General features: G+C 36.7%; 1 pseudogene; it reads right to left on the bottom strand.

Moving 5' to 3' along the window:
• Positions 1 to 2,840: 2,840 nt before the first annotated feature.
• LOC101121223 (PEST proteolytic signal-containing nuclear protein-like) overlaps positions 2,841 to 16,356 on the bottom strand; it is a 51,034-nt pseudogene continuing 37,518 nt past the window's right edge.

Below are 16,356 nucleotides of genomic sequence, written 5' to 3'. Positions count from 1 at the left end.
ATGTCAGACGAGTTGGTGAAAATCATGAAGTAGTAAAACAGACAGATTCTGGTTTTTGGGTAGATGCTCGAGAAAGCCTAGGGAGCCCATTGAGTTCTGAAGCCTTGCTTAACAGTCCTCTTCCACATGACCTTGTCATGGGTGGGATTTCCCGTGGTGGCTCCTGGCACTTTCCTTTTGTTTTCAGTATCTTAAATGTGCTTTTGAGAGGCCACTGGTTAATATGTATGCAGTTAAGCCATGCTATTTTGGTAAATTTTGTTGTTCAGTCACTAAGTTGTGTCTGACTCTTTGAGATCACATGGACTGCAGCATGCCAGGCTTCCCTGTCCATCACCAACTCCCAGAGCTTACTAAACTCATGTACATTGGGTCAGTGATGCCATCAACCATCTCATGCTCTCTCATCCTCTTCTCTTCTTGCCCTCAATCTTTCCCAGAATCAGGGTGTTTTACAATGAGTCAGCTCTTTGCATCAGGTGGCCAAAATATTGGAGCTTCAGTTTTAGCATCAGTAATTCCAATGAATATTCAGGATTGATTTCTTTTAGGATTAACTGGTTTGATCTCCTTACTGTACAAGGGACTATCAAGAGTCTTCTCCAACACCACAGTTTGAAAGCACCAATACTCCAGTGCTCAGCCTTGATTATGATCCAACTCTCACATCCATACACGACTATTGGAAAAACAAAACAAAACAACAACAACATAAATTTAACTATACAGATCTATGTCAGCAAAATTATGTCTGCTTTTTAATACTCTGTCTAAGTTTGTCATAGCTTTCCTACTAAGGAGCAAGTGTCCTTTAATATCATGGCTGCAGTCATTGTCCACAGTTGTTTGGAGCTCAAGAAAATAAAATCTATCATTCTTTCCACATTTTCCTCGTTTATTTACCATGAAGTGATGGGACCAGATTTCGTGATCTTGGTTTTATTAATGCTGAGTATCTTTGTTTTTTCAATTTTATGTTTTTAATTGAAGTATAATTGGTTTACAAAATTGTGTTGACTTCTGCCAAATGTCAACATGAATCAGCCATATATGTATATACCTATATATATGTAAATTATGGGAATAGATGCCATGATCTTAGTTTTCTGAATTCTGTTTTAAGACAGCTTTTTCATTCTCCTGTTTCACTTTTATCAAGAGGCTCTTTAGTTCCTCTTCGCTTTCTGCCCTTAGTGTGGTATCATCTGCATATATGAGGCTGTTGATATTTCTCCCAGTAATCTTGATTCCAGCTTGTGATTCATCCACCCCATCATTTCACATGATGTTCTCTGCATATAAGTTAAGTAAGCAGAGTGACAATATGCAGGTTTGATGTACTTCTTTCCCAATTTTGAACTAGTCCATTGTTCCATGTCTGGTGCTAACTGTTGCTTCTTGACCAGCACACAGATTTCTCAGGAGGCAGGTAAGCTGGTCTGGTATTTCCATCTCTTTAAGAATTTTCCACAGTTTGTTGTGATCCATGCAGTCAAAGGCTTTGTGTTAAATAAGAATTCCTATAAATTAGTTCAGAACAAATTGGATTTCACAAGTTAGTAACATAAATTACTTGATAAATCCACAGATAGTATATCCTTCTTATTTCCCGTCTTCATACAATGTTGCCTTTTTTGGTGTTTATACCCTTTGAAAAAATAACAGCCAAATATTTAACTATTATTTACATTTAAATTACTGATGGTAGCTTCCTTTTTTAGAAGAAAGAGCTTCTTTACAATTTTCCTTGAGAGCTGGTGGAAATGTTAACAGAACTAGATAACAAAAATCTAGAGAAGCACACACAATATAACTATTTAATTTGGTAGAAAATGGCTGTTCTCTGAAGAATAATAAAGGTAGACAAGACCCTTTAAAATGAAACATGTTATTTTAAATTCTCAATGGTTTATATAAATTTTAAAATATTATTTTTATTTATTTATTTTTTTAAAACTTTATTTTTACTTTATTTTACTTTACCATACTGTATTGGTTTTGCCATACATTGACATGAATCCACCATGGGTGTACATGCGTTCCCAAACATGAACCCCCTCCCACCTCCCTCCACATAACATCTCTCTGGGTCATCCCCATGCACCAGCCCCAAGCATCCTGTATCCTGCATCGGACATAGACTGGCGATTCATTTCTTACATGATAGTATACATGATTCAATGCCATTCTCCCAAATCATCCCACCCTCTCCCTTTCCCTCAGAGTCCAAAAGTCCGCTCTCTAAAGAGCTTGGTACACATCTGTATCCACTGATAGCAATGCAATAAGTAGTCTCTGATGATTTGAAACAAAATAAATGCCATTAGGGGAAAACAGAGCTATGTTTTCATTTTATCTAATTTATTTTCTCAGTTAATATATCCAGTAACATTTTCCTCCCAATACAATACTCCCTTCTTTCTGTATTTGTCCCTGGGAACCAGACAGCATCAGTTAACACAGGAGTTAAATTAGAGCAATTGCTTGCAGTTTAAAGAGACAACTTTTTGCTTCCCTCTTAATGTGCTAATAGTTGTGTCTAAAAATATGCAGTTCTTAGAAACGTAACATTTCTGATTTTTTAAAATTATCTTTTAACTTTGGAAACTAATCACATGAAAATACAAAATTAGTTAATGCCTTAAAATTTGTATATAAAACATAAATTACCTCTAATTTCAAATTCTCACTTATTAGTGTACCACTCCGTCTTTAAAACAAAACAAAACAAACAAACAAACAAAAAAATGCTCCAAGGAGTCTAATGTCATTCTTTAAAAAAGGAAAGTGTTCCTTTTTCGTTTACACCCACCCCATGCCCCATTTTCAAAACACATGATTTAATCATTTTGGTCATGGACATTTCTAAGATGAGGTTTTATATTTCACTTCCATATCTTCTAATTATCAGAAAACCCATGTCCTTTATTGATGGAATTTGCTCCTGCTGATGTTGGTATATCCCATCCAGTAAGCCTCATCTTCATCTTTGCTTCTGGAGGCATGTCCTCTGGTTCACTATTTTCATCTGGTTCACTATTTTCATCCTCATTTAAGCTGCTGCTACTAAAATAGTTTTTGGAGTAAGTGTTGGAAAGGTTTCTCTAGGCTTACTTAAATCAAGTTCAATGGATAGGACTTTCTTTGTCATCTGACTACCTACCAAGTTGGTAGATTGCCAACTACCTCCATGTTCGGGAAATCCAAACTTGGAGATCTTAGTAGGCTTTGGCGGGGGGGAGGTCTATGGCTTCTTCTGCTTATTGCTTCTCAGCACTATGGTTGGTATTTCTCCCTCCATTACTGGAAGAAACAGTCTTAGCTTTCCCAGATTTTTCTGCTTCTTCTTGATCCTCTGGTGGCCCCAGTTCACTGCTCTGCCACCTGCCTGTCCTCCATTTTCCCTGCTATAGCCTCCAAATTTTTAATGTTTTAGTAAATATTTTTGGGCTTTTCCAGTGGTGTTAGTGATAAAGAACCTGGCTGCCAATGCTGCAGAAGATATAAGAGACATGAGTTTGATCTCTGGTCAGGAAGATTCCCTGGAGAAGGCCATGACAATCTACTCCAGTATTTTTGCCTGGAGAATCCCATGAACAGAGAAGCCTGGAAGACTATGGTCCATAAAGTCTCAAAGAGGTGGTCATGACTGAGGTGACTTAGCACGCACACATACAATAAACATTTTAAGAAACTAAATTATCTTGTCCCTAAGATGATCTTTGATACTTCAATGAGCAAAAGCATCTTCCTCCTTCATCTTAACCTTTCTTCTCTGAATATTCATTTTATGTCATATATTGAGAATAATGCAGTGTTTATGAGACCAAGGTATCAAGCCAGACTACCAAATTTTTATCTTACCTCCAACACTTAATGAGTTCTAATCCACACAGTTAATAATAATGGTAGCTAATATTAATTTAAAACATTTCATTTAAGTTTTACAACTCTATGAGATGGGTACTCACTCATTATTCCCAGGTAGATATACATGGGAATGGGGCTTCCCTGATGGCTCAGCAGGTAAAGAATCCACCTGCAATGCAGGAGGCATAGGATATTCAAGTCTGATCCCTGGGTTGGAAAGATCCCCTGGAGGAGGAAATGGCAATTTTCCAGTATTCTTGCCTGGAAAATCCAAAGGACAGAGTAGCTTGGAAGCTACAGTCCATGGGGTGCAAAGAGTATGAAAGGGTTGAGAATGAGCACAGCATGCATGCACACACACACACACACACACACACACACACACACACACACACACAGAGGATTGAAATTTCCATCTGCAAATGAGGACCTAAACAGCTAAATAAATGGCCTGAAATCACTCAACTAAGGATTTGACTCAGATTATTGGAATTCAAATTTTTTCCCTTGGCCAGCATTTTGTATGAATAAAGGAGAAATTAATCTCATGGGCTTCCCTGGTGGCTCCATTGGAGCCAAAAAAATCAAAACAAAACACACACCTGCCAATGCAGGATATATGGGTTTGATCCCTGGGTTAGGAAGATCCCCTGGAGGAGGAAATGGCAACCTATCCCAGTATTCTTGCCTGGGAAATTCTGTAAACAGAGGAGAATGGTGGGCTACAGTCCATGGTGTTTCTAAGAGTTGGACAGGACTTTGCCGACTGAGTAGACATGCATATCTCTTATAAATCCACCTGAATGACAAGACAATATATAAGTTGTACCAAGTACATGCAGAGAGCAGTAGTTGTGTACAATAATCAAATTTATTTTTGTTTTTGTTTTTCAGAAATAGAGCTTTCTACATTTGTTTTTTAAATACAAATCGACTCTGAAAGTGGAGTGTTAAATATTGAAATTAAGCATTTAGTAACAAGGATAGAATATGCCCTTGAAGAAAAACACATTTTCCTTAACTGTGCCATTTCTGAAACTCTCATGAGTACTTTATAAAACATCCCCTAAATATCAGGACAGCTATTGTTTAATCTCCTGGAGGTAAATTATTGACTACAAAATATCACTCTATAGAACCTGGCCTATTAACAAGATTCTTACTGAAGCATTCTTTCAGTTGTTTGATTACTATGGCAAGATCAGCAACTGTAACCCCTCTAGTTCTAATTTTTTTCCCTTACTCCAAGCTCTGTATGACATACTAGGAGCGATATTCCATGAGACTAGTCAATAGACAGTGGCTGAATGTCAGAGACAAGTCCTCCCAAGGATGTTTATGCAAGGAACATCAGGAGATGGGAAATTTCCACTCCATCCCCAACCACTATTTTATAATTCTGTGAAAATTCTTGTTTCTGGCCAGCGTTTCTCTCCTCCCTCTTGCTCTTCCTCTTTCGGGAACAGAAGAAAGTCTCAGTTTTTCCCTCAAACAAGTTGCTTCTAAACTAAACACCTGCAGCACTTTGTACATTCTATGTCCAAAAATACAAAAATGAGGACATAAAACTTCTCTCTATATGTTTCCCCACATTTGTGATTAGTCTTTTCTGTTCTGTACATCTTGGTAATCATAAATCTGTAGGTTGCTAAAGATCCAAAAATCTGTTAGCACATAAAAAGAAAAACAGACTCCAGATATATTGATTTTTTTTTTTTTTAATCACAAAGATAGACTCAAATTCTAAGTTAAAGCCACTGAGCTGGTTCTTGCAGAAAGAAAGGGGGAATGGAAATGAAGTATGATTCCTGGACCTCTGGCTGGGGAGGCCATTGCTGGGGGTGGGTAATCTGAAGGGTGACCAGAGAAAGGCGTGATTAGAGAATAAACTCTTTTCTTCTTCCTCATCACACTTCCAAACTACTGAAAATTACAAACAGGTAGACTGTGATGTGTTTGTGGGCACTATTTGGTCCCCTGAGTTACTAGCAGCCTGATCGTTGCCCTGAATTTTCTGAAATCTGTCCATACTTAAAGGACAGACATAGGTAAATAACTGTGACATAAGTGTGAATTTTTTTTCATTCCATGTCAAGTTTAGGTTCAGGGCACTATCTGGTACCTTCAACAGTAACCGCACCAGGTGAACCAGGCTTTTTTAATCTCTATTTACTTTTAATTGCACCATTTAAAAAATTTTGGATTCCTAGAATTTGGGCTTGTGCATGGTGCTTCAGTCCCAAATATGAGAGATTTGGTTGCTGGTTCAAAAGACGAAAAAGTCCCATTCTGAGCGTTAAAGGCCATCTCCTGAGAGAACAAACGGCAACCCCACAAGACCAGCAAGAAGGCATTCTACGACATACTCCCTAAGATCTTGTCCAGGTCCAGTAATTCTGATTTAATAATATCACTGACCTAATTCATAAGGACATTTCTTTATTATCCCTTGCTTATAACAGGTTTTCCATGAAGTTTGCTATTTTTAGTTGACTTTATCAAATTGCTATCATCAAGTAGATAATTGCTTCTAGGCTTAAGAGGAATGATTCTAAAGTTTAACAAGAAGCATAAATTTCAAAATTAGAAATGCCAATATTAATAGACTGTTTAAGGAAGCCAAGAGACCATTTAGTCCAATACATACATACAAAATGAAGGTCTCAGAGCTACTGAATCTGTCTCTTAAATCTTCATTTTAACCATTTTTTATACAAAATTATCTACCCTAAAACATTTGAAAACTGCAACTATAGCACTGTTTCCTTGTATTTTCAAAACTATTTTAATCTTGCTTGCAATAAGATTTTCCCTTGAGGTAGAAAATGCATTTTCATACAATAATAAGCAGCTGGGTGCCTGGTCTAGCTTATTAATAAATAAGTTCAATAAATCTTTGCCTGCACTTCCTAATTTATCAAGTTGTTTATTTTGCTAGCAGTATAGTACAGTGAGAGCAAATAAAGAATATGGTACACTTGTTATGTACACATACAAAACTTACAGCTCTTCTAAAATATCTTTCTCATATGATGACATTAGAACATGTTCTAAAATTTAGAAAATAAATAAGTGGTAATAATAAAGTTTTTAAATGGTTAAAGCAATTTTGCCAATAATTTGCCCTAAATACAAAAGTATAGCAAATATTTATTAATGAAAAATGGGAAAATCAGTGGCGAAACACCAGATGATAAGTGCTACAGTTTAGCAAGATATTTCACTTCTGGAATCCTGCAAAACTCAAATAAAATTCAACTGCATTTATGAACAATATACTTTACTAACATGCTTCCAGTAATGATTATTTCTAATACACCTAATATGATCATTGAAAGAGAAACCTTAAATTAGAAGGAACTGTGTTGACTGTAAATTTATCATTATTACCACCTCCCTTTGCTTGGGTAGAACATCTATGCTATTACTTGTTAAGTGGAGAAGTCTTTGAAAATAAATGTTTATAAATTAACTAATAGAACAATTACAGTAAATGACTCACTAGAAACTCTTACAGGACCAGCACAGTCATTCTTGACAAACTGCTAAGAAAATTAATTTTATGTATGTGCCAAGATGTAATGAAATAAACAAGTTCTATTAAAGTACAAAATAATCCATAACAATAAAAGCTTATTACAAAATATTTGCCTCATCAATTTCTGCCTTGACATAACAACTTGTTTCTTTATAATCGTTAAAACTATAAAAGTACATCATGCAAAATTAGATTATCTATATTGGTTTTTGTCAATAAATTCAATATTGTAAACCTAATGCTTCCTCAGAAACACTTTTATATTGATAATTAACAAATTTGGAAAGAGAAACTATAAAGGGATTGATCCAAATAAATGCAATTTTTTAAGAAAATTAGCAGTTGATAATCATTAAGATTTATTACAACTGATTATTAGAAAATTTAATGATTCAAAAGTTTTGTGTGGAAAAAAATCACTTCCTATAGAAGAAGGAATTTCTTCCCTATTGCACACACTGCCATCAACAAAAAGTGGAAATGAACATTGGGGTATACGTGTCTCTTTCAATTCTGGTTTCCTCGGTGTATGCCCAGCAGTGGGATTGCTGGGTGATAAGGTAGTTCTATTTCCAGTTTTTGAAGGAATCTCCACGTTGTTCTACATAGTGGCTGTACTAGCTTGCATTCCCACCAACAGTATAAGAGGGTTCCCTTTTCTCCACACCCTCTCCAGCATTTATTGCTTGTAGACTTTTGGATCACAGCCGTTCTGATTGGCATGAAATGGCACCTCATTGTGGTTTTGATTTGCATTTTCTCTGATAATGAATGCTGTTGAGCATCTTTTCATGTGTTTGTTAGTCATCTGTATGTCTGCTTTGGAGAAATGTCTATTTAGTTCTTTGGCCCATTTTTTGATTGGGTCGTTTATTTTTCTGGGCATACACACCGAGGAAACCAGAATTGAAAGAGACACGTGTACCCCAATGTTCATCGCAGCACTGTTTATAATAGCCAGGACATGGAAGTAACCTAGATGTCCATCAGCAGATGTATGGATAAGAAAGCTGTCATACATATACATAATGGAATATTACTCTGCCATTGAAAATAATACATTTGAATCAGTTCTAATGAGGTGGATGAAACTGGAGCCTATTATACAGAGTGAAGTAACCCAGAAAGAAAAACATCAATACAGTATACTAATGCATATATATGGAATTAAGAAAGATGGTAATTCTTTACCATCTTTCTAAATGTCTTGCTGTATGCGAGACAGCAAAAGAGACACAGATGTATAGAACAGTCTTTTGGACTCTGTGGGAGAGGGAGAGGGTGGGACGACTTGGGGGAATGGCACTGAAACTTGTATAATATCATATATGAAACAAATCGCCTCTCCAGGTTCAATGCATGATACTGGATGCTTGGGGCTGGTGCGCTGAGACAACCCAGAGGGATGGTATGGGGAGGGAGGAGGGAGGGGGGTTCAGGATGGGGAACACATGTATACCTGTGGCGGATTCATGTTGATGTATGGCAAAACCAATACAATATTGTAAAGTATTTAACCTCCAATTAAAATAAATAAATTTATTTTTTTTAAAGAAAAAGTGGAAAGAGAAAATAAGAACTAAAATTTATTGTTATGCAGTCTTCCTGCTAACACTTCATAATACTCAGAAAATTAGTTCTGTAAGAGCTTTGTCCCGTGGAGTTATCCACTGGTAGCATGCAAGTCTGCTGTCAATGAATGAATGGGTATTAAGCTTCTCAGGCATACGTTGTTTGTTGACTGACATTCTACTCTAAAGATATTTCCGTTTCCCATATTTGTTTACTTATTGTTTTATTATATTCACAATGGACTTATGTACTCCTTTTATTCAGTTTGTGTACTGTAGTACTGTCATTGTTTTTTTCATGCTCTAATTATACTGTATTTGGCCTATGTGAACTATTTCAAGATGGCATCTTTCTAATATGTCTCCACCACGCTTTGAATATGTTCTTAATTTCTATTAAATACCACAAGATATTCCAAGTTCACCACATTCTTATGAAGTTCAGATATTTCTCCAAGGAGACTTTATTTCATTTGTTAGAGGGTGGTATTTGTAGACTAAGATCTAGGAACTAATTGTGCTTCTTACTGATTTCTAAAGTGAAAACTATCTACACTTGCTCTACCACACACTCTCCAACCTCTACAGCATCCTCCAAATTGTTTTATTGCTAGCTTTCTATCTTTCCTTCTATACCAATACAAGTGTTCTTAAAACAGTATGAGGAGTCTTTTTTAAAAAGTATACTGTGTCATTTGATTCATTATCTTACACTGTCTAACGTTTTTATGTTTCATTTTAAACTACACAGAGATACACACACAGAGAGACACACATACCCCAATGTTTCTCATGAATTTAGACACAAAGTGAAGTGAAAGTCTCGCAGTCATGTCTGACTCTTTGCAATCCCATAGACTATACAGTCCAAGGAATTCTCCAGGTCAGAATACTGGAGTGGGTAGCCTTTCCCTTCTCCAGGGGATCTTCCCAACACAGGGATTGAACCTAGGTCTCCTACATTGCAGGTGGATTCTTTACCAGCTGAGCCACCAGGGAAACCCAAGAATACTGGAGTGGGAAGCTTATCCCTTCTCCAGCAAACTTTTCCTGACCCAAGAATTGAACTGGGGTCTCCTGAATTGCAGGCAGATTCTTTACCATTTGAGCTATCAGGGAAGCCCAAAGTTCTTAAGACAATATCAGTATATTTAATTCATTAATATAGAAAAGGAATTGTGTACCATGATCAAATAGGATTGATTTCATGTACACAAAGCTAATTAGATATTCCAAAACCAATTAATGTACTTCAGCAAATCAACCGATTAGAAAAGAAAGACCATATCATCATATCAATAGATGCAAGAAAATAACTCTTAATAAAATACAAAATTCATGCATAATATTTTTCAGGAAATGAGAAATGATAGAGGACTCCCTCAACTTGATAAGGACCATCTGAAAAAGAAAAAAAAAAAAACTACTCAGTATAAAAAACTGTGAGAGAGCGTTTTCTCTGTAAGACAGAATTTGGCAAGGACTTCTATCACTATTCTTACTCAACATAGTACTGGATATACTAGCCACTACAACAAGGCAAGAAAAAAATAAAAGCCATCAGATAAGAAAGGGAAAAATAAGATTATCTCTACTCACAGATGAAATGATTGCCTATGTACAAAATCGAAGTAATCTATTTAAAATTTCATAGAATTAATGTGAGTTCAGCTAAGTGACAGATACAAGATCAATACACAAAATTTGAGTGCATTTCTGTATTAACAATGAAAGTGTGGACTAAATTAAAATCACTGTAATATATACTGAAAGATGTAAAGGAAGCTTTGAACAAGCAGAAATATTTTTTAATGTAAATACAGTATTAGAAAGATGGCTGTCATTTAGCCGCTAAGTCATGTCTGACTCTTTTTTGACCCCATGGACTGTAGCCCTCCAGGCTCCTTCTGTCCGTGGTATTTCCAGGCAAGAATACTGCAGTGAGTTGCCATTTCCTTCTTAACGATATCTTCCCAACCCAGGGATCAAAGCCATGTCTCCATTGGTAGGTGGATTCTTTACCACTGAGCCACCAAGAAAGGCCAGAAAGATTATCTAAATTTATCTGAAAATGTAATTCCAATCAAAATTTCAACATTTTGCATAAAAGTGTATATGCATGAAAACAGCCAAGGCAATTTTCAAATTATCATGTGATAAATTACAATAATGCAAATAAAATGTCTGAATACAGTTAAATAAATAAATACTTAAATAAAACTATGAAACAAGCTAGAGAATTTAGTATAAAATTGAGCTTCAATTTAGTGTAAAAAAGATGAATAGCCAATGAAGTGTTGAAAAAATTGATTATCCATTCATAAACATAAACTTGAAATTGATTGAGAATTCTGTATGTGTATATTTTTCACACACTTACCACTAGTGGTATTTATGGAAGTACATAGATGGAATATCATGCCGATTGTTTATAATAATGAAAACTCAGAAACAAATTATCCATCAAAGCTAGAATCATGAAACAAATTATGCCATTTCCAAATATGAAATGCTATTTAATAGATAAAAGAATGCTGCACTGACATGAAAAATCTCAGAGGCATACTGTGGGGAGTACAAAGCAAGTTATAGAAAATATTCAATTTTGTTATTCTTAAGTTGTTCAGTCGTGTACAACTCTTTGTGACCCCACAAACTGGAGCATGCCAGGGTTTCCTGTCCTTCACCATTTCCTGGAGTTTGCTCAAATTCATTTTATTGAAAATATTCATTAAAAATAGCTGTTTTTCTCTTTTTAAAAAAGAGCCAAATACCACATATTACTATATTTAAAAAAAAAAAAGGAGAATAGATTTCAGAAAGATTACAGAGCCTGTCTCTTGGTTCCCCAGCTAACTGTGACTTTTAAGAGCCCTTCCATCCAGGATTCTCTTTCTTATAAAACATATTTCAGAACAACCTAGAAAATGTCAGTTCTTCAACATCTGGATCACTCCTTCTGAGGGAGTTCCTTTGAAAGATATCAGGGTAGACATTCAATCATCAGGATCCACTTCAATGATTAAAAAAAAAAAAAAAAAAGACGGTTAGGAACATAGTTTCTACAATGTTAGAAACCGTTTTGAATACTGTACTGATATCTTCTCCCTTGTAGGAAGAGTATTAAATAATAAATGCTCCCTAACATATTTAAGGGAAAAATAGAGAGAAAAGACTGAGAAAAAGATATAGCTACAACCTCAGGTCAAGATGAGCAGCAAGTCATTCGGAGTATTGAATTAAGATTCTGAATGCATTAATCATATCTGTAAAGCTGCTAGACCAAGGACAAGCTCAGTTCAGTTCAGTTCAGTCACTCAGTCATGTCTGACTCTTTGCGACCCCATGAGGAGTTCACTCAGACTCATGTCCATCGAGTCAGTGATGCCATCCAGCCATCTCATCCTCTGTCATCCCCTTCTCCTCCTGCCCCCAATCCCTCCCAGCATCAGAGTATTTTCCAATGAGTCAACTCTTCTCATGAGGTGGCCAAAGTATTGGAGTTTCAGCTTTAGCATCAGTCCTTCCAAAAGAACACCCAGGGCTGATCTCCTTCAGAATGGACTGGTTGGATCTCGTTGCAGTACAAGGGACTTTCAAGAGTCTTCTCCAACACCACAGTTCAAAAGCATCAATTCTTCAGCGCTCAGCCTTCTTCACAGTCCAACTCTCACATCCATACATGATCACTGGGAAAACCATAGCCTTGACTAGACGGACCTTAGTTGGCAAAGTAATGTCTCTGGTTTTGAATATATTATCTAGGTTGGTCATAACTTTTCTTCTAAGGAGCAAGCGTCTTTTAATTTCATGGCTGCAGTCACCTAGTAAAGCATAAATACTGATCATTAGATATTGTTCTCTTATTTACCAGATTGGATAGACAAATGTTCACTTTTTTTTTTTTTTTCAGATCCTAAACTCTGGAGAGAATAGTAGTTATTCTTATTTTATCTTGTTTTACATTGACTATAATTTCTAGCTTTATTGTTTACTAAATAGCATCTTATTGCTTACTAAATAACACTTCTCTGCAAAACTCATTATCTTTCCTGACCTCAAATCACACCAGGAGTTAAAGAAGGAGAGGTATTGCTATGCCCATTTTCAAAAGAGAAAATGTGGAAGCTATTTTAAGTCATGTGGTTGAGGAGGAAAAGTGGTGTCATTGTTACCAGTTGTTTTGCTTCAGAATAACTATTTTCCTTTCAACTGGCAGAGTAAGTAATATTCTTTTCCCTTCTATACTGTCTAGAGAAGCATTGACAAAGCTCTCTGTCTTCCCCCTGAAGTGGATGACCACAAGATGTAAGCCAGGCCAATGTTACATTGTTGTTGGATTTTGCATCTTGAATAGAGATATTAAGACATCAAAAGAAAATTATCATATTCATTCCAGAGGCGTGCCACTGTTGAGACTGTTGCCTAGACTTCACTAGGGATCATACTGGCCCTTGACTTCTGTGATTCTGAACCCCCTTCCTTAGTGTTTCCTTCACTTCTATCAGTCCCCTTCATCCCCAACCAATCTCTCTTATCTCCTTTAATTAACAGAATCATTATATCTTGCTTGGTACTAATAAAGAACCACCGTATACAGTTGGCCATGTGCAGAATTAGAGAGGGCTTATTTGAGTTTGGAGGAAGCATCATGCCCATGCCACACACCCTCCCCATCCCCGCATAGCCTATTCCATCCTTAGTCACATGTATTTGCAGTTTCTTCCCACCTTCCATAATGCACACATATACTCAAAGAAGACTTCGATTTCCTAACAAATCTCCTCCATCAAAATCTGCTTTCTGGAAGAAACATGAACTTTTTTGCACACATATGTAGAAGAGTATTTTGTTTTTTCTTTTATCCATAAGTTTTATTCAAATCTTCCTACATACATATTATTGTGCTAAGAAAGATTATAGTGTAAATAAGAAAGATTTGCCCATCGTCTTGTAGCTGATAAATCCATCAAACACCGTAAAGGATATCTAATTACAGGATTCGGAGATCTAGAGGGGAGACAAAGTACCTTCATTCCAACTCTGAAGTCAGATGAACTTTGAAATTGTTAGCTGCTTACCAGTGTTTCCTATTTAGAAAATAAAGCCACATCTAGTTTAACAGTGAATAGAATATCACCAGCAGTATACTGATTTTCCATATAAAGTCAGAGAATGGTTTCATTGTCTTCCCCTCACCCTTCATATTTTTATTACCTGTTGACACAGTTAGTGTCTCATTGTGGAATCTTCTACAGTGGTTAGGCTTACACTAAGCCTAGCTGACTACATTAAGAACAATGCTTGACTGAGGAAACTGCTCTCAAACTCTTTACCTTAAAAAGTAAATAATTAAAAATAAAGAAAATATAATTTACATTATTATTGAAATTATTTTGATGACTAACTTAAAAATATTGGAAACTTTAAATCATCCAAAATGAGGTAAACAAAAGCACCTGTAATTCTAAAACAGAGAGACTGCCACTATTTACAGTTTAACCTATATATTTTCATTATTTATACTCATACATACATGAGTAACTCACCTTCTTCATATATATTTGCTTCTGAAAAACAGGGATTATTTTAAGTACTCTTTTAAATTATGAGTGGATGATATATTTGAAACAGAACAGAATTAAACTTGTCAAGTATAATCACAATCATGATCCATTCTTTAGTTAACTGTGTCAGATACTGGTTTAGTATATTGAGTACTTGATCTCATTTAATCCTTCCAACAAACTAATGATGCTGGTGCTACTGTTATCTGGAGAAGGCAATGGCAACCCACTCCAGTACTCTTGCCTGGAAAATCCCATGGACGGAGGAGCCTGGTAGGCTGTGGTCCATGGGGTCGCTGAGAGTCGGACACGACTGAGCATCTTCACTTCGTTTCACTACTGTTATCATCAATTTTACTGACTAAGAAACAGGATTTAACCAGGCAATAGCTCAAGATCCTACAGAAGTAAATTTAATATGAATTATGGATAAAGGAAGATACCCAGAGGAAACTTTTTGAGCCATGTTGGCCCCCCACAAGAGAGAGTAATGAAGACCAAAGAGATACGTGTGGAAGATTTGAAATCTTTCTTTCCAGAGTCTCTTGGTGAGGGTACAAACAATGCACTGCGACTCCCATTCAAAGTGTGTGCTGTGTTGCTATGGTGAGTGTATATTACTCAATCTACCCAATTTTAAGAAATAAATTTATATTAAAAATAAATAAATAAAAGCTCCTCAAAGGTGTCACAAAGAGACATTGGGAGGAAATGGTTTTCTTTCCCTTATAATATAACTTCTAGCATGAACTACAGGTTGCCCATGCCCCACTAACTCCTTCTCTGGTGGCTCAGCAGTAAAAATCCACCTGAAATGCAGGAGACACTGGAGACATGAGTTCAATCCCTGGGTTGGGAAGACCCCTGGAAGAGGGCAGGGCAAGCCACTCCAATATTCTCTCCTGGAGAATTCCATGGACAGAGGGGCCTGCTGGGCTACAGTCCATAGGGTTGCAAAGAGTTGGACACAACTTAAGAGATTGAGCATGAATGCAGGTGTGATCCCCTAAACCAAAGAGTGGATGATGAAAGCAGGGTAGCCCTGAAAAGCCAGAGGTCAACACCTGTGACAGGGATCTTTTCTACAGTTGGGTTTCTGTCCAATTTTACTTCTTCCATGGATAGAATCAGCATACAAAGCTCCCATGTTCCCTTGAAAGAAGTCCCCACATGGCAGATATGAAAGCATAACACCACCTACACAAAGACAAAAGCTCTGGAGCAGGAGAGAACCAGCTTCCTGACGTCTCTGTGAAGTGGATGCAAGGTTCAGGATAGGTGCTGGACAGGTGCTTGTGGTCCTCAGGGTAGTACTGACCTCAGAACACGATAGGGCAGCTTCTCCCTTTTGACTATGTATCTTTGTAATTTACCCTGAAGAAGGGGTGCTGCAAGGTAAAAAGGCCTCCAACAGGCCTGCACTCTCCTCAGAGACAACCCCATAGAGACTTCAGCTCTTTTCAGCTGGACCTGACTCTATCTGCCTCTACCAATTCCTGCCACTCTGAAAGCTGTGAGGGAAACGACTCCACATACTAAAACAATAAAATCAATAAAAATAACAATAATAAAATGTTTAGTTTCACAAAAGAGTCTCAAGATGACAAGCTGATTGCTTACCTCCTAATCACCACTGTCCAGTATCAAAATTAATAGAGAATAATTTCTTGGGGCTTCTCCAATGGCTCAGCGGGTAAAAAATCCACCTACAGGAGACACAGAAGATGCAGTTTCGATCTATGAGTCAGGAAGATCCCCTGGAGGAGGAAATGGCAACCCATTCCAGTATTCTTGTCTTGGAAATCCCATG

The sequence above is a fragment of the Ovis aries genome, chromosome 22 (genome assembly GCF_016772045.2).
Source record: "Ovis aries strain OAR_USU_Benz2616 breed Rambouillet chromosome 22, ARS-UI_Ramb_v3.0, whole genome shotgun sequence".
NCBI classification, from domain to species: Eukaryota; Metazoa; Chordata; class Mammalia; order Artiodactyla; family Bovidae; genus Ovis; species Ovis aries.
The sequence above is the reverse complement of the archived record's forward strand: the minus strand, read 5'-3'. Positions and strand labels throughout refer to the sequence as shown.